The sequence below is a fragment of the Callithrix jacchus genome, chromosome 1, assembly GCF_049354715.1.
Source record: "Callithrix jacchus isolate 240 chromosome 1, calJac240_pri, whole genome shotgun sequence".
Lineage (NCBI taxonomy): Eukaryota > Metazoa > Chordata > Mammalia > Primates > Cebidae > Callithrix > Callithrix jacchus.
In genome coordinates, this window is record NC_133502.1 from 92,976,093 (window position 1) to 92,992,643 (window position 16,551).

The 16,551-nt window shown below is 41.5% G+C and overlaps 1 long non-coding RNA gene across 1 annotated transcript in view; it reads left to right on the plus strand.

The window, feature by feature from the left end:
* The window catches only part of LOC144581773 (uncharacterized), a 61,624-nt gene extending 46,105 nt beyond the window's left edge, over nucleotides 1-15,519 (plus strand). The window contains exon 2 of the long non-coding RNA XR_013533003.1: nucleotides 14,552-15,519. This is a non-coding gene — a long non-coding RNA (uncharacterized LOC144581773). The remainder of the gene's footprint in view (nucleotides 1-14,551) is intronic.
* The last annotated feature ends 1,032 nt before the right edge of the window (nucleotides 15,520-16,551 follow it).

Sequence of the window (16,551 nt, forward strand, 5' to 3'; positions counted from 1 at the left end):
AGCCTTCCAAGTAGCTGGATTACAGACACATGCCACCATGCCCCACTAATTTTTGTATTTTAGTAGAGACGGGGTTTCACCATGTTGGCCAGGCTGGTCTCAAACACTCGATCTTAGGTGATCCACCCACCTCAGCCTCCCAACGTGTTGGGATTACAGGTGTTAGCCGCTGCACCCAGCCAAACTGCATTTTTAGGCACCGTTTCTCTTCAGATTTCCTTTGTCAACAATATATGGCAGGACTTTTGAGGCCCAGATGCTAACACAGAAAGATGATTAAGTCACCTTTAGGCAAAAAAGCTTGTGTCTAATGCACAGAAAATAAGTAGATAGCATGTTATAAATAAAGGTTTGCAAAGATAGTTGTTGGATATTGAAAAGGCTTGCTGTTTCTTCATGTAATTAAACAATAAAAATCTATGTATATTATACCATTGGAGTCAAACTCTTATATGGTACTCAATGTGCAAAATCTTCACCTTTAAAATAATTTTTGAATTTTTTTTTTAAAGAGATGGAGTCTTGCTTTGTTGCCCAGGCTGGACTCAAACCCCTGGGTTCAAGGGAATCCTCTAACTTTAGTCTCCTGAGTAACCGGGACTGTAGGTGCACACCACTGCACCTTGCTAACTTGTACAATTTTTAAACAGGCAGGTATTTCATTTCTGTTGTGAGAGCCAACTATGTCTCCTAAGCCCTTGTATTAAACAGACACACTCTAAATATAAAATGTTTTAGCTGGGTGTGGGCTCATACCGGTAATCTCAGCATTTTGGGAGGCCAGGGTGGGTGGATCACCTGAAGTCAGGAGTTCAAGACCAGCCTGACCAATATAGTGAAACCCCATTTCTACTAAAAATGCAAAATTAGCCGGGCACCGTGGCACATGCCTGTAATCCCAGCTACTTGGGAGGCTGAGGCAGGAGAATTGTTTGAACCTGGGAGGTGGAGGTTGCAGTGCCAAGATTGTGCCATTGGACTCCAACCTGGGCAACAAGAGGGAAACTGTCTCAAAAAAAAAAAAAGTTTGATGTATAATCATTGGATTTTTAAAAACAATTACAACTACCAGCATTCCCACGTTTTATCATATTGAGTAGTTTAAAAATTTATTAAAATTTTTTTTTTCTTTTTTTCTTTCTAATTTTTGATACTGGGTCTTGCTATGTTGCCCAGGCTAGAGTGCAGTGGCTATTCACAGGCGCGATCCCACTACTGATCACGGGAGTTTTGTTTTTTTTTAATAGTTTCCAAATTTTATTTTGAGCAATTTATAATTTATCCATTTGAAAATATGAAATACATATATATTTTTTTTTATTGCATTTTAGGTTTTGGGGTACATGAGCAGAGCATGCAAGACAGTTGCGTAGGTACACACATGGCAGTGTGTTTTGCTTCCTTTCTCCCCTTCACCCACATTTGGCATTTCTCCCCAGGCTATCCCTCCCCACCGCCCCCTCCCACTGGCCCTCCCCTTTTCCCCCCAATAGACCCCAGTGTTTAGTACTCCCCTCCCTGTGTCCATGTGTTCTCATTTTTCATCACCCGCCTATGAGTGAGAATATGCGGTGTTTCATTTTCTGTTTTTGTGTCAGTTTGCTGAGGATGATGTTCTCCAGATTCGTCCATGTCCCTACAAACAACACAAACTCATCATTTCTGATTGCTGCATAATATTCCATGGTGTATATGTGCCACATTTTTCCAATCCAGTCTATTATCAATGGGCATTTGGGTTGATTCCAGGTCTTTGCTATTGTAAACAGTGCTGCAATGAACATTCGTGTACATGTGTCCTTATAGTAGAACGATTTATAGTCTTTTGGATATATACCCAGTAATGGGATTGCTGGGTCAAATGGAATTTCTATTTCTAAGGCCTTGAGGAATCGCCACACTGTCTTCCACAATGGTTGAACTAATTTACAATCCCACCAACAGTGTAAAAGTGTTCCTTTTTCTCCACATCCTCTCCAGCATCTGTTGTCTCCAGATTTTTTAATGATTGCCATTCTAACTGGCGTGAGATGGTATCTCAATGTGGTTTTGATTTGCATCTCTCTGATGACCAGTGATGATGAGCATTTTTTCATATGATTGTTGGCCTCATATATGTCTTCTTTCGTAAAGTGTCTGTTCATATCCTTTGCCCACTTTTGAATGGGCTTGTTTGTTTTTTTCCTGTAAATCTGTTTGAGTTCTTTGTAAATTCTGGATATCAGCCCTTTGTCAGATGGGTAAACTGCAAAAATTTTTTCCCATTCTGTTGGTTGCCGATCCACTCTAGTGACTGTTTCTTTTGCCGATCACGGGAGTTTTGACCTGCTCCATTTCCGACCTGGGCCGGTTCACCCCACCTTAGGCAACCTGGTGGTACCCCGCTCCCAGGAGGTCACCATATTGATGCCTAACTTAGTGCGGACACCCGATTGGCATAGCACACTACAGCCCAGAACTCCTGGGCTCAAGTGATCCTCCCACCTCAGCCTCCCAAGTAGCTGGGACTACAGGCATGCGCCACCATACCTGGCTAAATATTTTGTACTTTCAAGGAGAATTTTACTCTAATCTCCTTCAATTTCTTTCTATCATACTCTGGAGTGGACACACAAATTTACTGTGCACGTTCATTAAACCGTAAAGTGTTTCACAATACTCACTGTTAGTTCTAAAGTAGCATCTTCAGCACATACAAAAATAGTTTGAGGATACTGCTGGAAAGCTAAAATAGTCTACATGTAATTGGATTTTTTCACTATTGCTTTGTTCAGGGAAAATGCCTTGTGTGTGTCTCTTATGAGGATCATTCATAGCAACAGAAAGATTTATTCCTCCACCTTTTAGAATGTTCTTTTTAAATCCATCACATTCTGCTTATAAACTTGCAACCCACTCATCAAGGTTATGAGCATGATTAGGATCTATAAGAATATACTTTAAAAAGTGGCAGATACATACAGGAATGGTAGCTTTCAGGATGATTTCTAGGCCGTACTACATGCTCATCCATGTTAAATGTCTTCACGTATTTATAAGAAAGGCTTCCATTCTTGCAGTAGCCTTTTAGCTTTTTTTCTGAGACAGGATCTTGCTCTGGAACCCAGGCTGGAGTGCAGTGGAACAATCCTGGCTCACTGCAACCTACACGTCCCGGATTCAAGCAATTCTCATGCCTCAGCCTCCCGAGTAGTTAGGACTACAGGCCTGCGCCACCATGCCCAGCTAATTTTTTTATGTTTAGTAGAGATGAGATTTCATTCTGTTGGCTGGGCTGCTCTCAGACTCCTGGCCTTATGTGATCCTCCTGCCTCTGCCTCCCAAAGTGCTGGGTTTATAGGCATGAGCCATCACGCCCAGCCATCTTTTACTTTTTAGTAGCATCCTAAAGGCATACTCCCAGTTGATTCACTGACTTGTAATGCTAAGGCAGTCAGAGCTCTGTTAGCTTTTTCCAAGAGAAAAGTCACTGGTTTATGCTGTGGTAATAAATACTCAACTTTCATATTTCCATTCTTTTCCCTTGAAAAGAGAGCTGTGACCATTTACACAACATTGGCTTCTGAACTTGCAGTATTTACAGAGTAACTTGGGTGATACTACAATTTTAGATGCAATGACCTAAACTTTGTTTTGTATAAAGATACAGATGTCACTTTTTATTTCCAAAAGTTAAACTGTTCTGTTCTTCTTGATCATTATGATTTCTTAGCTCTTTTGTGCTAGTGTAGACATATAGTAGTACAACAGCCAAAGTCGATGAGCCATTTGACAATGAACCAGTTTTGTAGAGATGATCTGAACTAAACTATCATAATAATAGAGAATGTCACATGACATCGATCTTCACTTTTTATTTTGTGTGTGTGTGTGTGGTATCATTGCCAATAAAGGCTTGAAATTATCCTGCAGCCAACTGCTGAGGACTACCGTGTTTGGGAACATGAAGAATTTTGCACAAGCAGTTTCATGTCATGGTGTAGGATAAGCTGCTTATCCTCTTTGGGACATCCATCTTATTTTTATTTCCAATACATATTGTGAAACATTTCTTTAAAAAAAAGTCTCTCTTTTCAAAAAATTATTTTAGGTTCAGTGGTACATGTGAGGGTTTGTTACATAGATCTTTTTTTGTACATATTATTTTATCACCCATGTATTACCCCCACTGCCCAACAGTTAACTTTCCTGCTCCTGTCCTTCCTCCCACCCTTCCCCATCAAGTAGAACCTAGCCTCTATTGTTTCCTTCTTTGTGTTCATAAGTTCTTATCATTTAACTCCTACTTGTAAGTGAGAACATGCAGTATTTGGTTTTCTGTTCCTGCATTAGGTTGCTAAGGATAATGGCCTCCAGCTCCATCCGTGTTCCTGCAAAAGCCATGATCTTGTTCTTTTTTATGGCTGCATAGTATTCTATGGTGTATATGTATCATGGACATATACTTTGGTACATATATGTGGTACCCATACATGGTGTATGTGTACCATGGACATTTTCTTTATCCAGTCTGTCATTGATGGGCTTTTAGGTTGATTCCATGTCTTTGCTATTGTGACTAGTGCTGCAGTGAACATCCGGGTGCTTGTGTCTTTATGGTACAATGATTTATGTTCTATAGTAATAAATTTATATATCCAGTAATGGGATTACTAGGTCAAAAGGTAGTTCTGCATTTAACTCACTGAGGAATCACCATACTGTTTTCCACAATGGTTGAACTAATTTGCACTTCTATCAACAGTGTATTAGGATTCCCTTTTCTCCACAACCACAACCTCACCAGCATCTGTTATTTTTTGACTCTTTAATAATAGCCATTCTGACTGGTATGAGATGGTGTCTCATTGTGGTTTTGATTTGCATTTCTCTAATGATCAGTAATATTGAGCTTTTTTTAGAATGAAAAAAGTCTCTCTTTATGTAGAATATTCTATGCTAGGAGCCTAACCACCACAAATAGTGGCTGACCTAGAATGCAAGTTCGGTTTAAAAGACTTGAAACTGGGGCGAGGGGCCCTCCTTTTCTGCCCGTCGGCACCTCTGCCAATCTTTCTAAAACACTATATTGAATTTCCTCAAAGCAAGAGAAAACAAAAGGCTTTCTGTTGCTATGTAGTTTTAAACCAATGGCTTCTTTTGCATAATTTTATTTATTGCTTAATTAGGAGGAAAAAAGATTATTCACGTTGAGAGGAAAACTCTTTTTAAAATGTTGCAAACCTTGTAAAATACAGCACATTGTGAAAAAATTAGTTTTCTTTTTCATGAAGATGACAATTAAAAAATCATTAAAGCTTAATACAGATATTCTAATAATTTTAGAACTAATAGTCTATGTTGAATCTATGTATCAAGTTCCAATGAAGTGAAAAGTATTCTGCCGAGATGAAAATATATCACATTTTATATTTTATTCATTTTCTTTGCAAAGGATATGAAATCTTGGAAGACAGAACAGGTAGAAAATGGAAAAACATGTTAAAAATGATCATATATAACTATCACATATGCTGAAATTTGGCTTGCTTTGCTATTGCTAAAGGGCTTAGGCAAATTATGTACCCCACACTTTAGAATAAATATTCAAAGATAAAAAAATTAATCTTAATAGAAATAAGAGGCTCTTTGGCTTTCATTTTCTTATTTTAAAAAACTTCATCACTTTGGGAGGCCGAGGCGGGTGGATCACGAGGTCAAGAGATCAAGACCATCCTGGTCAACATGGTGAAACCCCGTCTCTACTAAAGATACAAAAAATTAGCTGGGCATGGTGGCACGTGCCTGTAATCCCAGCTACTCAGGAGGCTGAGGCAGGAGAATTGCCTGAACCCAGGAAGCAGAGGTTGCAGTGAGCCGAGATCGCGCCATTGCACTCCAGCCTGGGTAACAAAAGCAAAACTCTGTCTCAAATAAAATAAAATAAAATAATTAAAAACTTCATCAAAGCTAGAAGATGGGAAATAGTTTATTTGTGAAATTGGCAATCACACTATAAGAGATACATATAAAGATAAAAAATTATAACCCCAAGTACAGAGATCTTGACCTTTAGCTAGAAATAACCCAAAATACTAACTGCAAGGAAGTGGAGGTATAACCTGTCAAACCTTTTAATAGAGTGAAAAATATTTAGCAACCTTACCCATACTTGCTGATGATATCTTTTATAGAAGTAAGCCTCAGTATTTTACAGATCATGCCATTGTTCCAATAGATCATATTTTCAAACTGTCATCAAATGTTATAGCTTGGTTCTTTCTGTTTAGGTAAGGTCTGAATGGACTTACACAAATTTCAACCTGTATTTTATTAAAAAAAAAAAAAAGATAAATGACCAGGCATGAGTTATTGTAAGCCTTTGGTAAACTTTTAATTTTACAGTTTTAATTCTGTTTTTTTCTTTTTTTAGAGATGTGGTCTTGCCGCCAGGTGCAGTGGCATGTGCCTGTAGTTACAGCTATTCAGGAGGCTAAGGCAGAAGGATCGCTTGAGCCCAGGAGTTTGAGGCTGCAGTGAGCTGTGACTGTGCCACTGAACTCCAGCCTGGGTGACAGAGTGAGACTTGTCTCTAAAAAACAAAAAGATAGATGGTCTTTAATTTTGTTTTCTACTAAGAAATTTTTGGGAGAAGGTAAACAAGTTTAAAAGAATTATGGGCTGGTGCAGTGGCTCATGCCTGTAATCCCAGCACTTTGGGAGGCCAAGGCGGGTGGATCACAAGGTCAGGAGTTTGAGACCAGCCTGAACAACATGGTGAAACCATGTCTCTACTAAAAATACAAAAATTAGGCAGGCATAGTGGTGTGTACCTGTAATGCCACCTACTCAGGAGGCTGAGGCAGGAGAATCACTTGAACCCAGGAGGTAGAGGTTGCAATGAGCTGAGACTGCACTCCAGCCTGGGTGACAAAGCAAGACTACATCTCAAACAAACAAACAAAATTAATTAATTAATTAAATAAATAAATAAAATAAATGATGTTGAATGCAATACTTTTCCTAAGTTCTTATTTGAGGTGCTCATTATGTTGGTGGGTTGTTGGGAGACAGGAAGCAACTTCTCTGAGAAGGTTGCAGGGAGCCTCACCCCAGAGCAGTCATTTAGATAGCACCAAAATCCCTTTATGATGCGTGACAGTACATAAACAGTTTCCAAGTTTGTTAATTCATCTGATTCTCATAACAACTATTAAGTAGTGAGAACAGACACTATTGTCCTGTTTTATAAGGTTCTAAAAGTAAACATCCAAGAGCACAGAGCTAGTAAGTGGTGGAGGGAAGCTTTGAAATCTAAATTGTTGTGACTCCAAATCTCAAGTTCTTTTACAGCTTTATAGTAAAATGTTCTAGATTCTTGTGTGTGTGTGTGTGTGGCGGGGGGGCGGGGGTGGTTTAGAAGTGGTCTCAGTCTGCATCTCTGTATCCCAGGCTGGAGTGCAGTGGCATAGTTCACTATAGCCTCAACCTCCTGGGCTCAAGTGATCCTCCCACCTCAACCTCCCAAGTACTGGCAGTACAGGTATGCGTCACCACACTGGCAAATTTTTTCTACTTTGTGTAAGATGGTGTCTCGCTTTGTTTCCCAGACCAGTCCTGAATTCTTGGCCTCCAGTGATTCTCTTGCCTTGGCCTCCGAAAGTGCTGGAAGCACAGGTGTGAGTCCTGAGCTCAGCCTTTAGATCCTTATATAAGTAAATGCTTAACTGCTACCAAATAGCAGTCTTTAACTCTCACCAAATCATATTACTTGGTACTACAAGTGGTGTCATCCCTAGGTTACAAGGAAGTGTAGGGAAGACAGAGGCCAGACTAAAGTCATGATGCTTTTCGGTATCTTGGCAACTAGGTATGTGCTGTCACAGTTTTACCTCAAAGGAATAAACTTTAGTAAAGTTTAAATAGAGTAGGACCATCTGTTGCACAGTTTCTTCCCATTATCCCATCACCATAGCAACCTACATACCAAATAAGCAAAGTTGATGGGGAAAGATTACAAGAAAGTGTCAGTAAAAGCAGTCTTCATTCCTAGTTCCAAAGTTATCTCAGGGTCTCAGCTGGTGTTCAATCTTCCTGTTGCCTGGCACCCTGTGATGTTTAGCTCGTATTTAGTTTCACCTGGACCCCTATACTCAACATTTGGCACCAAAGGGCTCTCCTGGATTTTTTGCATGACTTTCCCAATACCCAGTCTTCATAGACAAGAACAATACCGACATTACATAAATGCTACAGGTCAAAAAAGAGGAAAATAAAAAATTTCTTTTTTGTTGTTGTGGAGATGGGGTATTGTTATGTTGCCCAGGTTGGCCTCAAACTCCTAGGCTCAAGCAGTACACCCACTTTGGCCTTCCAAAGTGTTGGGATTACAGTTGTAAGACACCATGCCTGGCCAAAATAATTTCTGTTCTAACAGATTGTACAGACTTTTCAAAATGGATTGTCAGTTATCAATGAGTGATTTTTATGAAAAAAAAGTTAAAAATTTTAAGCATTTATTAAGTGTTAGGCAGCATGCTAAGGGCTTTGCATGCATTATATCATTAATTATTTCAGTTACTTCAAGAGATAAGTATTATCATCTCTCTCATTTTACTGATGAGGAAGCTGAAACCACAAAGTTTAAGTAGCTGGTCCAAGCTCACTTAACTTGTAACGTATGGGGCTGAAGTTTTCACCTAAGCTTAGAGAGCCATTTTGATCATAAAAGCACTGTTTGGGGAGAAAAAAGGTAGGGCATATGGGCCAAGTGGTGGCTGAAATAATTACTGACTTATTTCCTTAAGGCTAAATCTGATTTTATTTATACAAAGCTTCTAAGGTTTGAAAATTAACAAGAGAGACAGAAATAATAAGTGAGGTGATCGATATGTTAATCAGCTCGATTTAATCATTTCATTGTATACGTATATCAAAATATCACATGTTGCACCCCGTAAATACATTTATTATTTGCCAATTAAAACATTTAAAATGCTGGGCACAGTGGCTTATGCCTTAATTCCAGCACTGGGAGGCTGAGGAATGAAGATCGCTGAGTTCAGAAGTTTGAGTTCAAGGACAGCTTGGACAACATAGTGAGATCTCATATCTACAAAAATAAAATAAAACTCTCTGGGCAAGGTGGCACATACCTGTACTCTCAGCTACTCAGAAGGCTGAGGTGGGAGGATCATTGGAGCCTGGGAGGTTGAGGCTGCAGTGAGCTATCAATTGTACCACTGCATTCCACCCTGGGTGACAAAGCAAGACCCTGTCTCAGCAACAACAACAACAGCAGCAACAATAACAACACAATTTGAAAAGAGAAAACAAGTGAGACTAAGATGAACCATAAACAGGCATTAATTTTATTAGTATTGGGTAGCTGACCAAAGTATTTGCTGTGCTGATACATAAATAATGCCCATTGAGAGGATTCTTTTCTGCTGTGCAAATCAAATGCAAGAAACTTGCCAGAAGAAACAGCACAGTGTAGACCATGTTACACAGTAGTTTCTTGCAATGCTGAAGTGGGTAGGAGAAGACCGATTTATTGATTTATTTTTAGACAACATGTTTACTTGTGTTTTAATACAGTTAAGAAAGCCAATAAACAGTTGTCATGGGTAGCCTGGTTTATAGGTCTAAAAGGCTTACAAATACATGCATGTTATTTCTTGATTTATTTTGAACTGACAGCCATGTCAGGGATTTTTTCCCATGTGAAGGTACTGAAGTGGAAATAGCTGTATATCCTATAGACCCTTGGAGGGCTATGATTCAGGGGAAGAATCTTCCCATTTTCTCCTATGAAGAGATGGAAAGAGGAAGGGTTACATCTCATACAGAAGCTTTGATGAATTACTCATCGACTGTTTCCCTCTGGGAGTCTATCCTTGGGACTTTTTTTCACATTAGGTCAAAGACAAAACCAACAATCACACAAAGAAACTAAGACAATTACAAAGCTGAACACCCTTACTTTTCCTTTATAAATCTTTTAGAAATGAAAAATACTGAGATTAAAACCTCCAGCCCCAATAAAAATTCTCAGCACTGAGGCCCTAATGGGCTTCCCTTTGATACAGGGCAGATAAGCCCCAAAGTTGGGGCTTAGCCAGGGAGGGTTCTTGCCTTTGCCCATGAAATAATTCAAGAGCAAGCTGGTGGTGTTCGACAGCATTTTTTTTTTTTGAGATATAGTCTCAAAGGCTTGGGTGCAGTCGCACAGCCATGGCTCACTACAGCCTCAATCTCCAGGCTCAAGTGGTTCTTCCACCTCATCCTCCCGAGTAGCTGGGACCACAGGTGCATGCCACCATGGCTGGCTAATTTTTGTATTTTTAGTTGGGACAATGTTTTGTCATGTTGCCCAGGCTGGTCTCAATCTCCTGGACTCAAGTAATCCACCCACGTCAACCTCTCAAATTGCTGGGATTACAGGCATGAGCCACTGTGCCTGGCCTAGACAGTAACTTCTATTGAAGCAGCAATGTACAGCAGCAGCAGAGGTACTGCTTCTTCCGGAGAAGGCCACCCCACAGGCAGTGTGCCCAGAGTGGCAGCTCAGAGGCAGTTCTGCAGTCATAGTTATACCCACTTTTAATTACATGCAAATCAAGGGGTGGATTATGCAGAACTTTCTAGAAAAAGTGGTAACTTCTGAGTCATTGGGTCGTTGCCATGGAACAGGGCAAAAACTTCTGGGTGTTGCCATGGCAATAGTAAACTGACATGGCACACTGGTGGGCATGTCTTAACACCTCGTCCCTTTTTTAGCTAGTCCTCAATCTGGTCCAGTGTTTGAGTATCACCTCCAGAGTCCTGCCTCCTATCTCACCTTGTAGACAACATTTCACATGTGTTGTCACAACTCATTGTTGGAGGAATCAAGCATGTCCTTTGGGTCTCTACCAGGAGGGGACTGTACTGGGAGAGGGCTCTTGGAAGCTTGTGCCTGGTTACTTCTGGACCTCACTCATGTACCTTTTCCCTTTGCATCTATTTACTGCATCTATTTACTGTAATAAATCTTAGCCAGGACTGTCACTATATTTAGATTCCTAGCAAATCATTGAATCTGGGAGTGGTCCTGTAGATCCTTGACACAGCCTCCTTTACTAGATTTTTCTAAGTATTAAGTGTGATTATATTGGCATTATAAGTAATAATAAACGCTAATAAATGAAAGATACCATTATTATCTTAATGATAACATGGAAAATTTGAGTCATATGCTAAAAGATATGAGATGGAAAAAAAGCATTAGCGAAGCCTGAACTTTTCCAAAGTGGATTTCCTTAAATAACCACAAATTAGTGCAGAGCTTTTATGTACACTAGAACAATTAGGATGTCATATTATTGTCTGGAGTCTTCTACTTGCTTGAGTGAATGAAAACTTTATACATATTGGCTAGGTGTATTCTGGGATATCTTCTGCTTGTAAGCAAAGGGGAGGAACATTGTGCCATTCTGAGCCTTTGAGAAAATTTGCCTTACCCACTTCCTGTGTTCAAAGAAAGGCAATGTATTAACACCTGGCAAGAGCCTGTTTGAGATAGAGACAAGAAGACAACAGGATGTACTTTCTTCTTCTCAAGGTAGAACCTCATGCCTGGCTAATCAACGAGAAAGTTTGATTTTTTTCATGCCTTGGGAAAAAGCGATCATAGGTGGTTTCAGGAGGAGTATCTCTAGTGTCTCTCTCCCGGGTCTGGGATCCTACATGTAAATTGATTTACTTCTTCCTGGATCACCAGCTTTCAACCACCTTCACCATTATATTTAGCAAAAACAGATGAAAATTTGAAAACTTGTGCATATTTTGATTACTGCGCCAGCTCATATACTCGGTGACACAAAAGACTGCCAAGTTTACATAGGACCTAGCACAAGCAAAGTCTCTGCAGCAGGTCTAGGCCCTGTCACTTGGGCCATATGATCCTGCAGATATACTTGCATTGGAGGTATCAGTTGTGAGAAAAGATGCTATGTGTTCAGTGTGCAGATAGGTAGATTAAAAAGAAAGAAAGATGCTATATGGATTTTGTGGCAAGTCCCTGTGGAGGAATCACAACTCAGGGCCTTGGGAATTTGGAGCAAAACTATGCCATCTCTCTCGGCCAGGCGTGGTGGCTCACGCCTGTAATCCCAGCACTTTGGAAGGCTGGAGGATCACAAGATCAGAAGTTTGAGACTAGCCTGGCCAATATGGTGAAACCGTGTCTCTACTAAAAATGCAAAAGTTAGCCAGGCACGGTGGCACATGCCTGTAGTACTAGCTGCTTGGGAGGCTAAGGCAGGAGAATCACTTGAACCTGGGAAGTGGAGGTTGTAGCGAGCCAAGATTGTGCCATTGCACTCCAGCCTGGGTGACAGGGTGAGATTCTGTCTCAAAAAAACATAAACAAAAACACAACCTTCCATCTCCAGTGGAGAATCATGCCTTTGGAACAACTACTCCTGCCATGCTGCAAGGCTCTGGTAGAGACAGAAAGCCTGTCAATGGTCACCAAGAGAGCAGGCAGTGAAATTTCTCATTGTGATCTGGGGCAAATCAACCAAGTTATAAGATAAGGGGACCCCAACAGGCATTCACTCTAAAAGGAAGGTGCTGTGGGACTGTACATAAGCAGGACCAGAGGGCAGAAATAAGCTGCATGAGCAGCAGCCCAGACTGCCAGTGTACCTACCACTGTTTTCCCAGAGCCACTGTCTCATGGCTGAATGGGGGATTCTTCATGACAAACCGAAAAAGAAGAAAAATGTCTGAGCTTGCTTTGCAGATTGGTCTGCCCTGTATGTGAGTGCAAACTGGAAATGGATGGTGGCTTCTCTACAGTCTGCTCAAAGGTGGTCTTGAGAGAGAGTGGCAGGGGAAAATCCTCTCAATAGGTAGAGCTTTGAGAAGTGCACTTGGTTATCCACTTTGTGTGGGAAGAGAAGTAGCTTGAGGTTAGGATACATACAAACTCATGAGCAATGGCGAAAGGTCTGGTCAGTTGGTGTGGGACTTGGAGGGAAAAAGATTGAAGCTGAGGGGAAGAGGGATGTGGATGGACATAGGAGAATGAGCGTAAGTGCATCACATGTTAACAACATCCACCAGAGAGCACCCTCAAAGAGGCACTAACGTAGCCAAATGCCCTGGCCAGTTGACTGATAGCCATTCCTGTCATTGGCCACCCCAGTGTTGGCATGATAGACACATGAATCAAGTGGCCATGGTAGCAGAGATTGAGGTCACTCATGGGACAAGCATTATGGATTCCCATTTACCAAGACTGCTACTACCAAACATACAGCTGCTAGCAACAGAGACTAGGGAAGACGTTGACTACATTGTGCCCCTTTCATTCTGGAAGGGCCAGCAGTTGATTCTCAGGAATAGAAACGTTTCCTGTGTCTGGATTTGCCTTGTTTTGAAGTCTGGGCCTCAGGCAGAACCACTGTGGTCTGTATCTCAGGATAGGGCTCCCCAGCCAATGCATTCTTCACTGTCAGACCCTGACATAGCTGATAGTTAGAGACTCTTTATTGACTGCAAGCCTTAAAAGCGGATCTGGGCAGTTGTACCTCTGTCTACTATCAAGAATCAGCTTTCTTCTTGTATCTTCTCTCCCACTCCCCTTCAGTATTTAGGTTCCCACTCCCTTTCACATTCCTTTTGCTCTATTCTGAAAAATCTTAGCCTGCCCTCCAGTTGAGCATCTCCAGAGCTAAGTGCAAGAGAGTAATGGGAGAAATATTTTTTTCCCATCTTCTTTTAGTGATTGCCAGGTCTGAGCTGGGTTAAGTTTCAACAGGAGCTGAGGTCAGGCTTCAGTAATCATTCTTTCCATTTGCATAGCCCTTTGCAGTTCTCAAAGCTCTTTCAAATGCAGTTTTGAATTTTACTTCTCATAACTTCTCTGTGGAAAATTTAGCATTATTTTTCATCTTATGAAGAATCTGAGGTCCAGGGAGGTTAAGCGACTTACCCAGTCTATACAGGTTTTGTTGTGAGACCAGGTCTTCTGAATCAAGGTCCAGGGCTTTGGTGGCTATATCTTAGCTACTGGCCCTACCTTGCACTGGGAAGAGTGAGGAAAAGATAAATTATTTGCACAAAAATATCAGAGCTAGGCTGGGCATGGTTGCTCATGCCTATAATCCTAGTACTTTGGGAAGCCAATGTAGGTGGATCACCTGAAGTTAGGAGTTCGAGATCAGCCTGACCTACATGGTGAAAACCGGTCTCTACTAAAAATACAAAAATTATCTGGGTCTGGGCACCTGTAATCCTAGCTACTCGGGAGGCTGAGGCAGGAGAATCACTTGAACCCAGGAGGTAGAGGTTGCAGTGAGCCAAGATGTGCCATTGCACTCCATCCTGGGTGACAAAAGCGAAACTCTGTCTCAAAAAAAAAGAAAGAAAGAAAAGTTAACTAATGATGAGTGAGTGAGTGAGTGGCTGTCTGGTTTCCAGGACATACCAGCTGGATGTCTATAACATACCTAGTAGAAAGAACTGGACTAAAGAATGCAGTTGGATCCAAATAATCTTTGTATCTATGTTATTTTCCTAGGGTCACCAAAAATCACTGGTTACTATTTGGAAATGGAAATAAGCATTCTTTCCTGTCCCTCAGCCTTCACTGTCATCCTCTGATGGTCTTCTCACATCAGCTGGAGTGACCTTCATTAAACATAAGTCAGATCAGAATACTCCCTTGCTGAAAACGTTTTGATGGCCTCCCACAACTCCTAGAAGACAATTTTTTTTTTTTTTGAGACAGAGTCTCACTTTGTCTACCAGGCTGGATGCAGCATCACGGTCTTGGCTTACTGCAACCTCCACCTCCCAAGTTCAAGTGATTTTCCTGCCTCATCCTCCACAGTAGCTGGGACTACAGGCGCCCACCACCATGCCTGGCTAATTTTTGTACTTTTAGTGGAGAGAGGGTTTTGCCATGTTGGCCAGGCTGGTCTTGAACTCCTGACCTAAAGTGATCCACCCACCTCAGCTTTCCAAAGTGTTGGGATTACAGGCGTGAGCCACGGCAGTCGGCTGAAGACAATTTCCACGGCAGTCGGCTGAAGACAATTTCCACGGCAGTCGGCTGAAGACAATTTAAGCCCTTCCTGTGGCCTTCAAACCTTTACATGGTTTGACCCCAGGATACCTTCCAGCTGCCTCCCTATTTTATTGCTCACCTACATGCAACCACAGCCAACTCCTAGCTGTTTCTCCAACACATGGGATACGTTCCTTTTCCAGGGCATTTGCATTTCCCCTTTTTTTTTTCCTGGAAAATGCTTTCCCCAGATGCTTACATGGCTCATTCCTTCACTTCATTCTGGCGTCTGTTCAAGTGTTTCTCAGCGAGGCCTTCCCCTCACTGCTCCCTGTCGCCCAGCCTCCTGTTGCTCCCTTTCTGTTTACCCTGCTATAGTTTTCTTTCGGGCATTTATTACAATGCAACATTATGTAACATAATTATTTGTTTATCCTCTCCCTCTCCCACCTCCACAATAAAGTGAGCTCCACATGGCAGGCACTGTGTCTATTTTGTTCTTTGTTATGTCTTCAGCTTGAGAATGGAGCCTGGCATATAGTGAGATTTCAATCTAGGTTTGTTGAATGAATGAATACATCCTCAGTTTTCTTTCTTTTGTTTCTTTGTAAGGAATCATGGACTCTTGTCCTTAATTCAACTCTTGGGACTGTGGTGAATTATTTATTCTAAAAGGTGTTGTTGTAACTCAAAGTATTTACCAAAAAAATATATTAACTTTTTTTTTTTGAGATGGAATCTGGCTGTGTTGCCCAGGCTGAAGTGCAGTGGCACAATCTTGACTCACTGCAACCTCCACCTCCCGGGTTCAAGCGATTTTCCTCCCTCAGCCTCCCGAGTAGCTGAGATTATAGGCATGCACCACCATGCCTGGCTAATTTTTTTGCACTATTAGTAGAGATGGGTTTCACCATGTTGGCCAGGCTACTTACCCTCAAACTCCTGACCTGGTGATCCACCCGCCTCGGCCTCCCAAAGCGCTGGTATTACAAGCAGGAGCCACTGCACCTGGCTGCCTCTTCCTTCTGACTGCAAGTGCTCACTTACTTCAGCTCCACTCAAGGTAGTCATGATCCTCTGTGTCAAATAGAAATATGTGGGCTTGACCTCCAAAGCGTCCATGGCCAATTCTGCCTGTCATTACCAGCTCTGGTCATCTCTTACTGCAACTTATCTTAGGAGTCTTTAACATAGCGTTCATGAACTTCAGTGAATTCAAAGGATGGGCTCTGGGAGCTCCTGAATCTTCTGAATTGTGCCAGAATATGGTGCTCATTTTTTTTCTAGAGGGATGGGCTCTAGTTTTCTTCAGATTTTAAAGAGGCCCAGCACTTTCTATAGAGGTTAAGAACAACTCCTCAAATAGTCATAATTGTCACCATTTACCACACCTTCATTCACTCTTTGAAGCCACAAAGCTGGGTGAGAACATTTTATGATATGAGTATTGACTGGCCAGGTGCGGTGGCTCACGTCTGTAATCCCAGCACTTTGGGAGGCCGGGGTGTGTG